The following is a 19,110-nucleotide window of genomic DNA, read 5'->3' as shown; positions in this document are numbered from 1 at the left end:
CTATGTCCACATTACTCCGTGCATGCATTTGCAGATCGCAATCACTTCTCCCAACGCGTCAAAGTTGGGTCCCGGCGAAGATAGTGCAAAATCGCCAAAATAGAGTTTCGGATCCGAAAAGAGTCCGAATCGCATCTGAACACAACAAGAATGATCCGGGTTGGTTGCCACACATTTGTCCATGCATGATTCGATTTTCATTCCTCTTCGGCGCCGTTTGGGCCCCTGTTGGAAATTTTTGCCATTTGGCACGCTCGTGCATCTTTTTCGAGAACCCGGATTCGGACAGTTAGAAGTTGAGGATCCGGGACTTCATCAGAGAACAGGCCACACGGACTTGTGCTCGGGAAGTTGCTCTATGTCCACATCACTCCGTGCACGAATTTGGGCATCGCAATCACTTCTCCCAGCGCGTCAAAGTTGGGTCCCAGCGCCATTCAACACACTTGTTTATCTCCTTGGTTCTCGTCATGGTCTCTTCTTGGAGTAATTGGTTTTGTTGATTTGCATGGTACACAGCTAGATCAATGCATTCTAACTCTACCACATGGAAGAGCTAGACCTCAAAAGCAATTCTAGCTCCACCACATGGTAGAGCTAGACCTCAAAGCAATCTAGCTCTACGATGTGGTCTAGGTTGGATACAGCTCTACCACGTGGTAGAGCTAGATCAAATGCAATTCTAGCTTCTTGGTTCTTGTCATGTGAAGTAGATCTCATCTTGGAGTAATTGATTTTGTTGATCTCCATGGTACATAGCTAGATCGATGCATTCTAGCTCCACCACATGGTAGAGCTAGATCTGATGCAATTGTAGCTCCTCATGTGAAGTAGGTCTCTTCTTGGAGTAATTGGTTTTGTTGATGTGTATGGAACACAGCTAGATCGATGCATTCTTGCTCTACCACATGGTAGATCTAGCCCTCAAAGCTTTCTACCACGTGGTAGAGCTAGATCAAATGCAATTCTAGCTCCTTGGTTCTTGTTGTGTGAAGTAGGTCTCTTCTTGGAGTAATTGGTTTTGTTGATGTGTATGGAACACAGTTAGATCGATGCATTTTTGCTCTACCACATGGTAGAGCTAGACCTCAAAGCTTTCTACCTCTACGATTCTAGCTCCACCACATGGTAGAGCTAGACCTCAAATGCAATTCTAACTCCACCACATTGTAGAGCTAGACCTCAAAGCATTCTATCTCTACAATGTGGTTTAGGTAGAATACAGCTCTACCACAGTTACATTCAACCTCAGCCGGTTACATTCGTTGAAGTCTAGCTCTACCACATGGTAGAGCTAGACCTCAAATGCAATTCTAGCTCCACCACATGGTAGAGATGGACCTTAAAGCATTCTAGCTCTACGATGTGGCCTAGGTAGAATATAGCTCTACCTCATGGTAGAGCTAGATCAAATGCAATTCTAGCTCCTTGGATCTTGTCATGTGAAGTAGGTCTCTTCTTGGAGTAATTGGTTTTGTTGATGTGTATGGAACACAGTTAGATGGATGCATTCTTGCTCTACCACATGGTAGAGCTAGACCTCAAAGCTTTCTACCTCTACGACTCTAGCTCCACCACATGGTAGAGCTAGACCTCAAATGCAATTCTAGCTCCACCACATGGTATAGCTAGAGCTCAAAGCATTCTATCTCTACAATGTGGTTTAGGTAGAATACAGCTCTACCACAGTTACATTCAACCTCAGTCGGTTACATTCGTTGAAGCTTAGCTCTACCACATGGTAGAGCTAGAAGAATGCAATTCTAGCTCCACCACATAGTAGAGCTGGACCTCAAAGCATTCTAGCCCTACGATGTGGTCTACGTAGAATACAGCTCTACCACATGGTAGAGCTAGATCAAATGCAATTCTAGCTCCTTGGTTATTGTCATGTGAAGTAGGTCTCTTCCTGGAGTAATTGGTTTTGTTGATGTGTATGGAACACAGTTAGATGGATGCATTCTTGCTCTACCACATGGTAGAGCTAGACCTCAAAGCTTTCTACCTCTACGACTCTAGCTCCACCACATGGTAGAGCTAGACCTGAAATGCAATTCTAGCTCCACCACATGGTAGAGCTAGACCTCAAAGCATTCTATCTCTACAATGTGGTTTAGGTAGAATACAGCTCTACCACAGTTACATTCAACCTCAGCTGGTTACATTCATTGAAGTCTAGCTCTACCACATGGTAGAGCTATAAGAATGCATTCTAGCTCCACCACATGGTAGAGCTAGATTTCAAAGCATTCTGGTCAATACATTTATTAATCTTGCTCTGCCACCTGGTAGAGATAATATCCATTGAAAAACCAGCACTAAAATACTTTAAAGTCCAGCTAGAATGCATTTATCTAGCTCTACCATGTGGTAGAGCAAGACTAATAAATGTATAATTGAGAGCTCCAAGATGGAGTAATTAAGATAGAATTCCTTGAGGTCTAGCTCTACCATGTGGTGGAGCTAGAATTCCTTGAGGTCTAGCTCTACCATGTGGTGGAGCTAGAATTTCAGTTGAGGTCTAGCTCTACCATGTGGTGGAGCTAGAATCGTAGAGGTAGAAAGCTTTGAGGTCTAGCTCTACCACAGTTACATTCAACCTCATCCGGTTACATTCATTGAAGTCTAGATCTACCACATGATAGAGCTAGAAGAATGCATTCTAGCTCCACCACATGGTAGAGCTGGACTTCAAAGCATTCTAGCTCTACGATGTAGTCTAGATAGAATACAGCTCTACCACATGGTAGAGCTAGACCTCAAATGCAATTCTAGCTCCACCACATGGTAGAGCTAGACCTCAAACTTGCAGTCTAGCTCTACGATGTGGTCTAGGTTGGATACAGCTCTACCACGTGGTAGAGCTGGACCTCAAATACAATTATAGCTCCTTGGTTCTTGTCATGTGAAGTAGGTCTCTTCTTGGAATAATTGGTTTTGTTGATGTGTATGGAACACAGCTAGATCGATGCATTCTTGCTCTACGACAAGGTAGAGCTAGACCTCAAAGCTTTCTACCTCTACGATTCTAGCTCCACCACATGGTAGAGCTAGACCTCAAAGCTTTCTACATCTACGATTCTAGCTCCACCACATGGTAGAGCTAGACCTCAAATGCAATAATAGCTCCACCACATGGTAGAGCTAGACCTCAAAGCATTCTATCTCTATAATGTGGTTTACCACAGTTACATTGAAGTCTAGCTCTACCACATGGTAGAGCTAGAAGAATGCATTCTAGCTCCACCACATGGTGGAGCTAGACCTCAAAAGTCAATATTAGATAAAGTGGAAAAAATCCCATTCCCATGAAAAAAGTGGGGGTATGGTAAACTCATCCAAAAGTTTGTCAAAACATATTCATGTGACATATCATTGGAAAGAGCTTGAAAAGTAGAATCTAGATCTACTTTGTCCGATAAATTTGGAGTTTGCATGTTCAAGTCATGGCCAAAATAATTTTTTTAAATACATTCCCATTTTGAGGGATTTTTTCCATTTTATCTAATATTGACTTTCAAGCATTCTAGCTCTACGATGTGGTCTAGGCAGAATACAGCTCTACCACGTGGTAGAGCTAGATCAAATGCAATTCTAGCTGCTTGATTCTTGTCATGAGAAGTAGGTCTCTTCTTGGAGTAATTGGTTTTGTTGATGTGTATGGAACACAGCTAGATCGATGCATTCTTTCTCTACCACATGGTAGATCTAGCCCTCAAAACTTTCTACCTCTACGATTCTAGCTCCACCACATGGTAGAGCTAGACCTCAAATGCAATTCTAGCTCCACCACATGGTAGAGCTAGACCTCAAAGCATTCTATCTCTACAGTAAGGTTTAGGTAGAATGCAGCTCTACCACAGTTACATTCAAGCTCAGTCGGTTACATTCATTGAAGTCTAGCTCTACCACATGGTAGAGCTAGAAGAATGCATTCTAGCTCCACCACATGGTAGAGCTATATTTCAAAGCATTCTGGTCAATACATTTATTAATCTTGCTCTGCCACCCGCCGGTAGAGATAATATCCATTGAAAAACCAGCACTAGAATACTTTGAAGTCCAGCTAGAATGGATTTATCTAGCTCTACCATGTAGTAGAGTAAGACTAACAAATGTATTGAGATCTCCAAGATGGAAATACTCTTCATCTCCTCCACAGTGTTTTCATGGATATATATTGTGATTTTTGAATATGATATTGTAAGTTTTTTTTAAAGTGTAAGAATACAATAACTATAATTAACAATTGTGGTTTTTGTTGTAGGTGAAAGATGTCTCAGAAAAGAAAAGTGGTGGAAGTTTCGGACAGTATTAACTTTGCCTCTGCTGATCAACGACGACAGTGGTACTTAGATATTTGGGGTCTTCAGGGTTCACAATTTAACAAAATTCATCTATTTGTTGCTAGTGATGTGGGCGTGGATACTTTTGAGGATCTAGGACCAATGACTCTATCTTATATTTCTGTAGTTGATTCTCATCCCGATATTGAATGCATAAATATTGGGGTACCTGGGATCCATGAGTATCAACTAGATCCCAAGGCATTCATTATTGAACGAATAGTAAGAGATAAACAAGATACTATGTTCTCTCGAGGGTGGAAGTTAGATTGTGCAAGTCAAGAAATAACTCTTGAAGAGTTGCAAGCTTCCATTGCTTATTGTGTGAAAGGCAAACAAAAAAAAGAGAAAACGTCCTCTAAAAATTCAGTTCAAAAAAGGCAAAAAGCAGTACAGGTATTATGGATGTAGATGCAGCAGTTCTTAAATCTACAGTAGAGAAAACAAGCTTGGAAAATTCAACAAAAATAAGATTTGTGGATCCCAAAGTTTTGGAAAATGAGGTGCAAAAGGCCAAAAGAGTGATACAGGGGGTATGGAAAAATACTCTAAGTATTTTCCATTCAAGTACAAAGAGTATGAGATCCCTGTAGATCAATGCTGGCTAGCTCCTGATCACTATAACTCCCGTCAAATAGAACCTCACCGTGTGGATGAATGCGTGTTATTTTTTGGTGCAAGTGCAAACAGGCTAGGAGCGTGTGCATACTTGATGCCTGTAAAGAATGCTGGCCAAGAAGAAAGGAATTCCAATGAAACTAAGTGAGGTAACAGAGGAGAAACTCACTGAGTATTCATATTGGATTATTGATGGCCAACATTCCATCTATGCTGCAAAATTCTTACGGTATCAAGAAATGGAAAAAGATGGTCGTGCTCAAAACCTGATACAAGTGTATGAAAAAAGGAAGGCTCGAATTGTTGTAGATCCAGAGCCACAAGTTGCGACGGCCATATCTGCTATAGCTAATGAAGAGACCCAATCATTATATGTCAAACAACCATACTATGATGTCTTGCAGCACTTGAGGAGTCAGTGGATCTTCAATAATTCTCTGTCAAGGCCACCATCTGGAGTAACAGAGGGCTCATCATCTCGTGTAGACTGGGATGTACATAAGAAAGAGAGAGAAAGAGAGAGAGAGAAGATAATACCATTCAAAAATTTTACTCATATGAAGCTTATGCATTGGAGAGAGAGAAAGAGAGAGTGAAGAGAATACCGATCAAAAACCCTAATTCTAAACATACCATTCAAAAACCAGGAATATATGAAGAGGTGGGAGAGACAAGTGGGATAGAGATAACCTTGTGAGGAATCATCCTTGGGAGGAGACTTTGTGAGGAGAGGACAAAGGGTGAGGTGCAGCCATCATGAGGAAGAGGTACAGCACACAGGGAGCAGAGGGGAGGGAAGTGAAAATAGTTGCGACGTTGACGCGCGGGTGGGATTATGCATTTTTTTATTTTTACAGAGCGCATCTATATGTGCATCTATAAGTGCATCTCTATCAATATACATGCTTATAGACGCACCTATATATGTGTCTATAAATGCAAGTTAGACGTGCATATAACCGCGCGTAAATAGTCGCGTAAACCTCGCCAAATTGCAAATTCGCCCATAGCCCCTCTCTCACTTCTTTGTGAGGAGAGGACAAAGGGTGAGGTGCAGCCATCATGAGGAAGAGATACAGCACACAGGGAGCAGAGGGGAGGGAAGTGAAAATAGTTGCGACGTTGACGCACGGGTGGGATTATGCATTTTTTTATTTTTACAGAGCGCATCTATATGTGCATCTATAAGTGCATCTCTATCAATATACATGCTTATAGACGCACCTATAGATGCGTCTATAAATGCAAGTATAGACGTGCATATAGCCGCGCGTAAATAGTCGCGTAAACCTCGCCAAATTGCAAATTTGCCCATAGCCCCTCTCTCACTTCCATCTCTCTCTAGTTTGCACGTCTATGTTCTCATTCTCTTGTAGTGCAAGAACCCAGTTTATCATATGAGGACGAAGCACAGAGGTGCACTATTACTTCATACAAGAGAAGGTGTTAAGTGGTGAGATTCATTTGGAGTATGTGACTCTTCAAATGAGCAGGTGGCCGACATATTCACGAAGGCTCTCAGGAAAAAGAAGCTCCAGTAGCCTTGCATGGATGAGGAAAAAAGCGTTGTCTCTAGGAAAAAAGCGTTGTCTCTAGGAATCAAGACTAGTAGTTGCCAAAATTATGATCAATTGCCCTATGGGTGATTTTATTTTTAGAAGACCACGCTCCCCCTGCGGGATAGAACTAGGTCTTACCTATGAATCGTATCCTTGAATCTCTGTATGGTCAAGGTGTCGATGAGTAGGAAATTTTCTCTAAGATAAGACTTAGTGGACTATCTTAAGTGTTTTCCCTATTTTTGGAAGGGGGGAACCTTACAGATCGAATTGATCCTTTTGAGCTTGAGGGAGAGTGTTTAGAATCCAGCTTTACATTATCTAGAGGTGGTGGTTACACATCCATAACGCAAAGACAAAACCAATTACTCCAAGAAGAGACCTACTTCACACAACAAGAACCAAGGAGCTAGAATTGCATTTGATCTAGCTCTACCACGTGGTAGAAAGCTTTGAGGGCTAGATCTACCATGTGGTAGAGCAAGAATGCATCGATCTAGCTGTGTTCCATACACATCAACAAAACCAATTACTCCAAGAAGAGACCTACTTCACATGAGGAGCTACAATTGCATCAGATCTAGCTCTACCATGTGGTGGAGCTAGAATGCATCGATCTAGCTGTGTATCATGGAGATCAACAAAATCAATTACTCCAAGATGAGATCTACTTCACATGACAAGAACCAAGAAGCTAGAATTGCATTTGATCTAGCTCTACCACGTGGTAGAGCTGTATCCAACCTAGACTACATCGTAGAGCTAGATTGCTTTGAGGTCTAGCTCTACCATGTGGTGGAGCTAGAATTGCTTTTGAGGTCTAGCTCTTCCATGTGGTAGAGCTAGAATGCATTGATCTAGCTATGTACCATGCAAATCAACAAAACCAATTACTCCAAGAAGAGACCATGACGAGAACCAAGGAGATAAACAAGTGTGTTGAATGGCGCTGGGACCCAACTTTGATGCGCTGGGAGAAGTGATTGCGATGCCCAAATTCGTGCACGGAGTGATGTGGACATAGAGCAACTTCCCGAGCAGAAGTCCGTGTGGTCCGTTCTCTGATGAAGTCCCGGATCCTCAACTTCTAACTGTCCGAATTCGGGTTCTCGAAAAAGATGCACGAGCGTGCCAAATGGCAAAAATTTCCAACAGGGGCCCAAACGGCGCCGAAGAGGAATGAAAATCGAATCATGCATGGACAAATGTGTGGCAACCAACTCGGATCATTCTTGATGTGTTCAGATGCGATTCGGACTCTTTTCGGATCCGAAACTCTGTTATGGCAATTTTGCACTATCTTCGCCGGGACCCAACTTTGACGCGCTGCGAGAAGTGATTGGCGATCTCCAAATGCATGCACGGAGTAATGTGGACATAGAGAGCAACTTTCCTAGCACAAGTCCGTGTGGTCCGTTCTCTGATGGGGTCCCGAATCCTCAACTTCTAACTGTCTGAATCTGGGTTCTCGAAAAAGATGCACGAGCGTGCCTAATGGCGGAAATTTCCAACCGTGGCCCAAACGGCGCTAAAGAGGCATGAAAATGGAATCATGCATGGACAAATGTGTGGCAAGCAACCCGGATCTTTCTTGTTGTGTTCAGATGCGATTGGGACTCATTTCGGATCCGAAACTCTGTTATGGCGATTTTGCACTATCTTCGTCGGGACCCAACTTTGACGCGCTGGGAGAACTGATTGTGATGCCCAAATCCAAGCACGGAGTGATGTGGACATAGAGCAACTTCCCTAGCACAAGTCCGTGTGGTCCGTTCTCTGATGGGATCCCGGATCCTCAACTTCTAACTGTTCGAATCCGGGTTCTCGAAAAAGATGAACGAGCGTGCGAAATGGTGAAAATTTCCAACCCTGGCCCAAACGACGTCAAAGAGGCATGAAATTCAAATCATGCATGGAAAAATGTGTGGCAACCAAACCGGATCTTTCTTGTTGTATTCAGATGCGATTCGGACTCATTTCGGATCCGAAACTCTATTATGGCGATTTTGCACTATCTTTGCCGGGACCCAACTTTGACGCGCTGGGAGAAGTGATTGCGATGCACAAATCCATGCACGAAGTGATGTGGACATAGAGCAACTTTCCTTGCACAAGTTCGTGTGGTCCGTTCTCTGATGGGGTCCCGGATCCTCAACTTCTAACTGTTCGAATCTGGGTTCTCGAAAAAGATGAACGAGCATGCCAAATGGCAGAAATTTCTAACCCTGGCCCGAACGACGCCGAAGAGGCATGAAATTCGAATCATGCATGGAAAAATGTGTGGCAACCAACCCGGATCTTTCTTGTTGTGTTCAGATGCGATTCAGACTCATTTCGGATCCGAAACTCTGTTATGGCGATTTTGCACGGGACCCAACTTTGACGCACTAGGAGAAGTGATTGCAATGCACAAATCCATGCACGGAGTGATGTGGACATAGAGCAAATTCCCTAGCACAAGTCCGTGTGGTCCGTTCTCTGATGGGGTCCCTGATCCTCAACTTCTAACTGTCCGAATCCGGGTTCTCGAAAAAGATGCATGAGCGTGCCAAATGGCAAAAATTTCCAACCGTGGCCCAAACGGCGCCGAAGAGGCATGAAAATGAAATCATGCATGGAAAAATGTGTGGCAAGAAACCTGGACCTAGCTGTGTACCATGCAGATCAACAAAACCAATTACTCTAAGAAGAGACCTACTGCACATGACGAGAACTAAGGAGCTACAATTGCATCAGATCTAGCTCTACCATGTGGCCCAAACGGCGCCAAAGAGGAATGAAAATCGAATCATGCATGGAAAAATGTGTGTTAACCAACTCGGATCATTCTTGATGTGTTCAGATGCGATTCGGGCTCTTTTCGGATCCGAAACTCTGTTATGGCAATTTTGCACTATCTTCGCCGGGACCCAACTTTGACGCGCTGCGAGAAGTGATTGGCGATCTCCAAATGCATGCACGGAGTAATGTGGACATAGAGAGCAACTTTCCTAGCACAAGTCCGTGTGGTCCGTTCTCTGATGGGGTCCGGAATCCTCAACTTCTAACTGTCCGAATCCGGGTTCTCGAAAAAGATGCACAAGCGTGCCTAATGGCGGAAATTTCCAACCGTGGCCCAAACGGCGCTAAAGAGGCATGAAAATGGAATCATGCATGGACAAATGTGTGGCAAGAAACCCGGATCTTTCTTGTTGTGTTTAGATGCGATTGGGACTCATTTCGGATCCGAAACTCTGTTATGGCGATTTTGCACTATCTTCGTCGGGACCCAACTTTGACGCGCTGGGAGAACTGATTGCGATGCCCAAATCCAAGCACGGAGTGATGTGGACATAGAGCAACTTCCCTAGCACAAGTCCGTGTGGTCCGTTCTCTGATGGGGTCCCGGATCCTCAACTTCTAACTGTCCGAATCCGGGTTCTTGAAAAAGATACACGAGGGTGCCAAATGGTGGAAATTTCCAACCGTGGCCCAAACGACGCCGAGAGACATGAAATTCGAATCATGCATGGACAAACGTTTGGCAAGCAACCCGAATCTTTCTTGTTGTGTTAGATGCGATTCATACTCATTTCGGACCCGAAACTCTGTTATGGCGATTTTGCACTATCTTCGTCGGGACCCAACTTTGACGCGCTGGGAGAACTGATTGCGATGCCCAAATCCGTACACGGAGTGATGTGGACATAGAGCTACTTCCCTAGTACAAGTCCGTGTCGTCTGTTCTCTGATGGGGTCCCAGATCCTCAACTTCCAACTGTCCCAATTCGGGTTCTCGAAAAAGATGCACGAGCGTGCCAAATGGCAAAAATTTCCAACCGTAGACCAAACGGTGCCGAAGAGGCATGAAAATCGAATCATGCATGGACAAATGTGTGGCAAGCAACCCGGATCTTTGTTGTTGTGTTCAGATGCGATTCGGACTCATTTCGGATCCGAAACTCTGTTATGGCGATTTTGCACTATCTTCGCCAGGGACCTTGACGCGATGGGAGAAGTGATTGCGATGCCCAAACCCATGCACGGAGTGATGTGGACATATAGCAACTTCCCTAGCATAAGTCCGTGTGGTTCGTTCTCTAATGGGGTCCGCGATCCTCAACTTCTTATTGTTCGAATCCGGGTTCTCGAAAAAGATGAACGAGCGTGCCAAATGGCAAAAATTTCCAATCGTGGCATAAACGGCACCGAAGAGGCATGAAATTCGAATCATGCATGAAAAAATGTGTGGCAAGCAACCCGGAACTAGCTGTGTACCATGCAGATCAACAAAACCAATTACTCTAAGAAGAGACCTACTTCACATGACGAGAACCAAGGAGCTACAATTGCATCCGATCTAGCTCTACCATGTGGTGGAGCTAGAATGCATCGATCTAGCTGTGTACCATGCAAATCAACAAAATCAATTACTCCAAGATGAGTTCTACTTCACATGACAAGAACCAAAAAGCTAGAATTGCATTTGATCTAGCTCTACCACGTGGTAGAGCTGTATCCAACCTAGACCACATCGTAGATTGCTTTGAGGTCTAGCTCTACCATGTGGTGGAGCTAGAATTGCATTTGAGGTCTAGCTCTACCATGTGGTAGAGCTAGAATAGCTGTGTACCATGCAAATCAACAAAACCAATTACTCCAAGAAAAGACCATGACGAGAACCAATGAGATAAACAAGTGTGTTGAATGGCGCTGGGACCCAACTTTGACGCATTGGGAGAAGTGATTGCTATGCCCAATGTGGACATAGAGCAACTTCCCTAGCACAAGTCCGTGTGGTCCGTTCTCTGATGGGGTCCCGGATCCTCAACTTCTAACTGTCCGAATGCGGGTTCTCAAAAAAGATGCAAATGAGAGCTCTCATGCAAAAAGAGCTCTTAATAAATGCGAGCTCTCATGGATAGGGAACTCACATGCATATAGAGATATCATGCAGCGCAAGAGAGCTCGTACACTCAATGCAAATAAATGAAAATAAGAGATCTTATGCATAGAGATCTCTTGCAGCCATGAGATATCTAATGCTCTTATAAAAAACTCCCATAGCACCCTGATGGGTTGCAACATAAAAAAGAGAGCATTGGGTTTAGAGCTTACCACAACTCGGTAGGTGGTGAGGACCTAACACCAAAGCATAGTCAGGACGTGAGGTCAAGAGAATAACACAATAGAGAATTATTTACATACTTTTATTTACTGTGATGCATGTGTTATCGATTATACATAGAGGGCTCTCATGCATATAGATCTAGGATATATCTACGCAAGGTGTGAGAGCTCTCATGCATAGAGAGTTTTCATGCATTGTGAGAGATCTTACATAAAGCTCTCAAGCGTGGATCTCTTCCATGAGAGATCCATGCATATAGATCTCATAAATATAGAGCTAACATTGTGTGTGATTCATTGTGAGAGCTCCCATGCATATAGATCGCAAATCCCATGCAAAGAGAGCTCTAATGCATATAGATCAGCTATTATCAAGTGCGAGTCATTGTGAGAGCTCCTATGCATAGAGGGCTGTCATGCATATATATCTCATGCATAGAGGGCTATCATGCATAGAGGGCTATCATGCATATATATCTCATGCATGAGAGCTCTTATGCATATCGATGAGCTCTCATGCATATAGAGTTATCATACATGAGATCTTATGCATCGAGATCTCTTGTATTCTAAGAGGTCTCATGCATGAGATCCCTCTTGCATTGTAAGATCTCTCATGCATTAATAGCTCTCATATGCATAGATCTCTCATATCATGCATATAGAGATTTTGGTCTTGCACTAGAGCTCTCATGCAAAGAGCTAGGTTTTACATTAAGAGCTCTCATACATAGAGCTCCCATGCATAGAGGTTGGTCTTGCATTAGAGCGTTCATTCATAGAGATAGGTATTACATTAAGATCTCTCATACATAGAGCTCGCATGCATAGAGCTATATCTTGCATTATTATAAGAGTTCCCATGGATAGATCTCATGTATAGAGTGAAAGAGCTCTCATGCATAGAGCTAGGTCTTGCATTCAAAGCTCTCATACATTGATCTCACATGCATAGAGTTAGATCTTGCATTATTATGAGAGCTCTCTTACATACATCTCATAGAGTTAGATCTTGCATTATTATGAGAGCTCTCTTACATACATCTCATGCATAGAGCTATAATATCTTGCATTATTATAAGAGCTCCCATGGATGGATCTCATGTATAGAGTGAAAGAGCTCTCATGCATAGAGCTAAGTCTTGCATTAAGAGCTCTCATACATAGAGATCCCATGCATAGAGTTAGATCTTGCATTAATTATTATAAGAGCTCTCATACATAGAGCTATATCTTGCATTATTATAAGAGCTCCCATGGATAGATCTCATGTAAAAAGTAAAAGAGTTCTCATGCATAGTCTCATGCTTAGAGAGTAAGAGCATTAGGAGCTACATCTTGCATTATTATGAGAGCTCTCTTGCATAGATCTCATGCTTAGAGTGTAAGAGCAGGAAAGTACAATTTCAAGCAAGGAGAGAGGGGAGAAGCTATGCTATGAATAGAGGTACGATACTAGATGGATGGTTTTTCATTTCAAGTAATCTTGCACTAGTTTAAGTCATTTCAACTCCAGCTCTACCATGTGGTAGAGCTAGAATGCATTTTTCCAGCTCTACCATGTGGTAGAGCTAGAATGCTCTAGCATGTGGTAGAGCATTCAAATTATCCCGCCCAATTTTAAATTCAAATTATCCCACCCAATTTTAAATTCAAATTATCCCGCCCTTAAAGACTTTAAAATGGTCTTGCTATTTTTCAAGTTTTCCTTGATGTCCATGTCATTTATGTAATACAAACCTACTTTCCCATCTTGTCATTGACAACTAGCACTTGGACATCATTGCATCTATTATCAAATTCAAAGATACAACAAGGTACACATATTTTTGTCTCAATGCATATTAAATCATTATCTATGATTAGATTTAAAGTTTTAAACATGTCAATTAAAAATCAGATCATACACATTGACATAGAGTAGAAAATAAAAGCATGCAAGAATTCAAAAACTCAGGAAATTATGGTTGAAGAGAAAAAACCTGATTCAGAAGAGAAAATCCAAGTATATGCTGGCTGCTCTCTCTTATTGCTGTAGAAGATGTGGCCTGCAACTATGCAATGTCTTGTATATGCTGCGTAGGAGAGTGGGCCTGCTCACAGCAATAAGAGACACCTAAAGAAAACCAAGCATGAGAGATTTATGGCCAGGGCCTGTTTATTGCCCTTTATGACCTACAATGCTCTTGCTAATGAAACTACTACTGTAACATGCTCTATCTTTTTTATCGTCTGATTCAGAAGAGAAAATAAAAAAATTAGAGTTTAAGAGACGCCCATATACCTGCTAGAATCCAGATTGCATGGCTGTGGAGGGACGGATAAGCTTAGATAAATTATAACCCCACTGGCAGGTGTACATAATGCTAGGCATCCTTTGATTTGGAGGTAAATATCTGCGAGTAGCTGCTAGGTAAGAGCAGCAAACAGACACAACAATAAGGTGGAGCTGCTGAAGGGGCGAGTGGCTGCAGAGAGAGAGCCGCCTAGAGAGAAGCAGGCCACGCAGCAAATGCTGCAGAGAGAAAGCCGCCCAGAGAGAAGCAGGCCACGCTAGGTAAGAGCAGTAAACAGACAAACGTGCGCCCCTATAGCCGTGTAGCTTGTGTTGATGGAGGGAGAGCCGCCCACGAACGTGCGCCCCGTAGAGAGAGAGAGAGAGCCGCCCAGAACTGAACCCGCAGAGAGAGAGCCGTCCGCAGAGAGAGAGCGCCGTCCAGATACGTTCGCCACGATAAGGTTGAGGATAAGTCTAAATTCGAGATTTTCATAAAATTAGCATTGGTACATAAAATTAGCATTCAATTTGGTAACATATACCAAATTTGAAGTTACAAAATTTTGGTAATTTTCTAGATCTTAAAGTTTCCAAAGATCTCTTCATTTCTCCATACATTTGGGATTAGGCCATCCCATCATGTACACAATTTTGAAATAAAAAATCAAGAGCAAAGATAATTTCATATAATTCTTTTTTTGCTCTTGGATTTACTTAAATTATGAAGATCAATTATTATGAATTTATCTTGACAAATCACCTTGTTTTATCTTCTGAACATGCAATGGCTGTGCAAAATCAATATTGAGGTCCCCGGCTCTTGACGCCTAATCCTACTAGACTCATCTATGCTCCTTATGCATCCATACACACGTGTGCGCGCATAGCGGACCGACATAGCTCGGCGGGACTAGATGTTGTATGAGTTTCAAAAAATTAAAGCTATTTCTATCAGTTATTGAGAGAACTGAGAGAACTTGGAAAAAAGAGCAAGATATTATAGTGATTTCTACTTGGTGAACCTCAAGTTATCAATTTGAGCCTTGTTAAGCATGCATCATATAGGCTTATGGAAAAATCGTAATGGTAATTTTTTATTAAAGGTGATTTCTATAATTGATTTAGTGAACCTGGAGCTCCAATTGAAACTAGATAAGTTTAAGAAGGCGAGGGTTATTTTTTTTTTGGGATTTATGCTCGTAGGCACTTATTCCAACTCACCATGCCTATAGACACTTATTCCAACTCACGGGTTGCAAAAAAGGGTTGTGATAATCCTTGTAAAGCATAGGAATAATTATAACAATAAGGTGAGGCTTGTGTCGAATATGATGTTTTTGAGGTCATGTGTTGGGCATGGGTCAAGTTGATACGTGGCCCCATCTCACCTTCTAAATCTAGAACCACCAACAAATTTATGCTTATGTGTGTATTAATTGATGATCAAGAGCCTCAGGTTAACAGGTATTGAGACTGAACATTGCCCTAGTTTTGATCATTATTTGGCATAGATATTTATAACTTCTTCAACTTACCTTTTTCAAGCCTCGTTAGGTCTTTTTTTAATTGTAATGTGAAAAGACCCTAGTGTTTGTAGAAGTGGCACGTGTGGGAATGGCCCCTTGACTGGACGGATGGGAGAGAGAGGCGAGCGATGGGCTACATGAAGCGATGGGCCGTGAAGCGCTTATTTAAATAGGATTAAAGCTATATTTAAATATGTAGGTTAACTATAGTAACTTAAAGCATGTTTATAGTTTACAATTATACTCCGTGGCAAAGAGCTGTCCACCTGACCAAGAAATTCTAAAATATATACAAGAGACTCTTGTATCAACCAACCCTCGGCCATGCTTCCTTCAGGCCTTGCACTTTGCCTCACAACGTCTTTTAAAGTCTTCATGAAGCGCTCTAGGAAGAACATCCAACGTGCATGCATAGTGCCACATGAAGCGATTTCATCCACTAAATGCACAATGAGATGTAGTTGACTTGTGAGAATGGTTCGCGAAAAAGTCTCCTCCTCTACCAAACAAACCACCTCCACTTCCACCATAACACGTGCATCATCCAACGTGGCTGGATCAATTGCTTTGGAACTAACATATCGGAAAAATAAATAAATAGTACGTTATACCTCATGCACGTTCATTTTGCAAGGTATAATGAAGGGTGATCTGACATGGGTTTTACATACCTCACAAGCTCACCCATCTTATAAATATATTTTTTCAAACTCTTATTTGCACAATGGTCGATGCTAGTAGGTAGTATGAACTGCGCACATAAGAGCACATGTATGTATGGTTTATGGCATTACAAAATTTAATTTCGACGTACAAGACTTGGAAAACACTTACTTGGAGCACCTTGTGCCAATCGTGGGACTTCAACCCATATAGTTGCTCAATGCCTCTTTTCTTAGTGGTTGTAAAGGCTCCCTTCAATGATCTCATGCATCCAGTGGGAGTACGCAAAGTGGTGATGGCTTGCTTTACCTGCTTCTCCTCTTTCTTTGATATAATCCATGGTACAGGCGGAAGATGAACGTGCCCATCCTTCTCTCGTGGTGGCCAAGCTTGACGCATACGTCCTGCGACCCGCAAGTCCTCACGTACGCTAACATTGTCTCGTTTACCAATAACATGTTCCCAAATACCAGATCCCACATTCTTGACGATGTGCATGGGATCAAGAAGATGGTTGATCTTAAGATGGGTCCAATATGGTAGCCGAAAAAAAATGGAGTACCTACACAAGGGATTGCTCTATGTGACCTTTAATCCAATTAGAGACTACACAAAACAAGATTGAAAAACATTACTATACCTGTTTATGCCATCTGGAGGAAGAATATTTGTAGACTCCCAAATACGCTTCCAATCTTTTGCACGAAGTGTTTGTGGAGGAATGTTACTCTTACTAGCAACATATTTAGGATGATCTGAGGGGAGAAATCGATGATGATTATCGAATATGGTCTTACACAAATCGTCAGCATACTCATGTACTAACGAAGGGCCACAAACAGGACATGCATGTTTACCCGATGTTTTCAAACCTGTTAAAATATAAATAAAAGTTAGAATAATAAAGTCAATATTTATAATTAATATAGCCAATAGTATTAGAGTAGGGAGGTAATTAGAATTCTTACCAGAACAATCGCTAAATCCTGGAAAGTCATGCATTGTCCACATCAACACTGCTTTTAAGTCGAAGTGTCGAGAGGAGGGAGGCCTACTAATGTCCACCACCGTAACACCTCTCCATAGTTCCTCCAACTCATCAATCAACGGTTCGAGATAAACATCCATATGCTTGACTTTATGTTTCCCTGGAATTAGAAGGGATAACATAAGATGTCCCTTCTTGATCGCCATTGATGGTGGAAGGTTGTAATTCACCAACACAACTGGCCACACGCTGTATGCGGTGCTTTTGAAACCAAATGGATTCACTCCATCCATACCTAGGCCAAGTCTCAAGTTTCTGGGCTCTGTTTTAAAGCTGGGCCACTCATCTTCAATATGCTTCCAAGCAGGAGTGTCTGTGGGAATTCTCCACATGCCATCATCCAATCGATGTGAGGAATGCCATGACATGAGCTCTGCTATGGATTTGCACTTGAACATGTGTTTGATGCGAGGAATTATAGGAAAGTGTCGCAAGACTTTATGAGGTATATCAAAACTCTTCACATCTGTTCTATACCTTGCTTCACCACAAGTGGGACAATGTCGAGCCTCCTTAAATGCGTCCCACGAAAGATAATGCAATCATTGACGCATGCATGTATGCGATCATAATCCAATCCTCCAAGCGATGTCACATAGCACCTCGCTATGTCTCTTGAGGTGGGTAGTCTATTTCCCTTCGGAAGCATGCTTGATAATAGCCTGCATCCAATATCATTAATTAGTCCTAAATCCTAAACCTTAAACCACTAATTCAAATTTGCAAGTTAGAATGCTTACTTCAATAATGCGTCAAGACTTGAATTGCTCCATCCACAAATTGTTTGTATATTGAGTAGTTCAAGTGAAGCACGTAAAATAGAGAATGTGCACCCTTCAAAAATCGGTGTCGATGAAGCCTTGTAAAGATGCTCTTGTTCCATATCATCGTCGTCCATACCTTTGGGATCATCCTTAAAAAGATTCCGCACCATATCATCAAACACTTCCTCTTCCACAACTTCGTGGGGTGCAGGGCTATTGTCATCCCTTTCCCACTCATCTCTGACAATAGATCCCGAAGCTCCAGCATCATCTCGTCGATGCTTTGCGTGCTCTCGCCGCGCGTAGGGCACCATGTTAGGGTGTGGTACTGCATCCTGCTTCAATTAGAGTTTATATTACTAAGATAAGACTTAGTGGACTATCTTAAGTGTTTTCCCTATTTTTGGGAGGGGGGAACCTTACAGATCGAATTGATCCTTTTGAGCTTGAGGGAGAGTGTTTAGAATCCAGCTTTACATTATCTAGAGGTGGTGGTTACACATCCATAACGCAAAGACTAACTTGTGTTTTTGTGTGATTGATGCAAGTATAGCTTGATCTCCCTCAAGTTGAAGTACCCAACACGATGATCGGAATCTACACTTTGTAAACAACTATATGAACCACTATATCATGTTCTTTGCTTCACCAATTTATCACATGTACAACCCTCACTTTAAATTGATATATTGATACAATTATAGCTCACTAAATTATGAATCTATTCCATGTCTTAGTTTTTGTGGTGTGATTTAATGGGTTTGAAATTACTGTGCACGCACACACACACACACATAGATGGGAGTGCCAAAAAATCTATAGCAAAATCTCTCTCTCTCTCTCTCTCTCTCTCTCTCACACACACACACACACACACACATGGGAGTGCCAAAAAATCTATAGCAAAATCTCTCTCTCTCTCTCTCTCTCTCTCTCTCTCTCTCTTTCTCTCTCTCTCTCACGCACACACACACACACACACACATAGAGTGCTACTTTTGGCTACTAGCATTTCGTCATTTTGAGGCCTACCATGACCCCAAACTATAGTCTTGTGCATGTGTGTCGGTATGGCATGTTTGTGGGCAATTTTCATTCTTTTCGTGTGTGTGTGGGGGGGGGGGGGGGCAATGTTGCTGCTTGTCTGCTTTTCCTATCTAATACCATCTACATCCATCATATCTATAAACTTTCTTCCT

General features: G+C 42.3%; 1 long non-coding RNA gene across 1 annotated transcript in view; it reads right to left on the bottom strand.

The window, feature by feature from the left end:
• Window positions 1-13,983, bottom strand: part of LOC147614413 (uncharacterized) — a 52,328-nt gene extending 38,345 nt beyond the window's left edge. The window contains exons 1-2 of the long non-coding RNA XR_015263041.1: window positions 13,917-13,983; window positions 13,615-13,725 (exon numbers count right to left, since the gene is read on the bottom strand). This is a non-coding gene — a long non-coding RNA (uncharacterized LOC147614413). The remainder of the gene's footprint in view (window positions 1-13,614; window positions 13,726-13,916) is intronic.
• Window positions 13,984-19,110: the final 5,127 nt, after the last annotated feature.

This window comes from Cibotium barometz, chromosome 42, assembly GCF_041138505.1.
Source record: "Cibotium barometz isolate CiBa-2024 chromosome 42, ASM4113850v1, whole genome shotgun sequence".
Classification (NCBI taxonomy): domain Eukaryota; kingdom Viridiplantae; phylum Streptophyta; class Polypodiopsida; order Cyatheales; family Cibotiaceae; genus Cibotium; species Cibotium barometz.
This window is presented reverse-complemented; position numbering and strand designations above follow the sequence as displayed.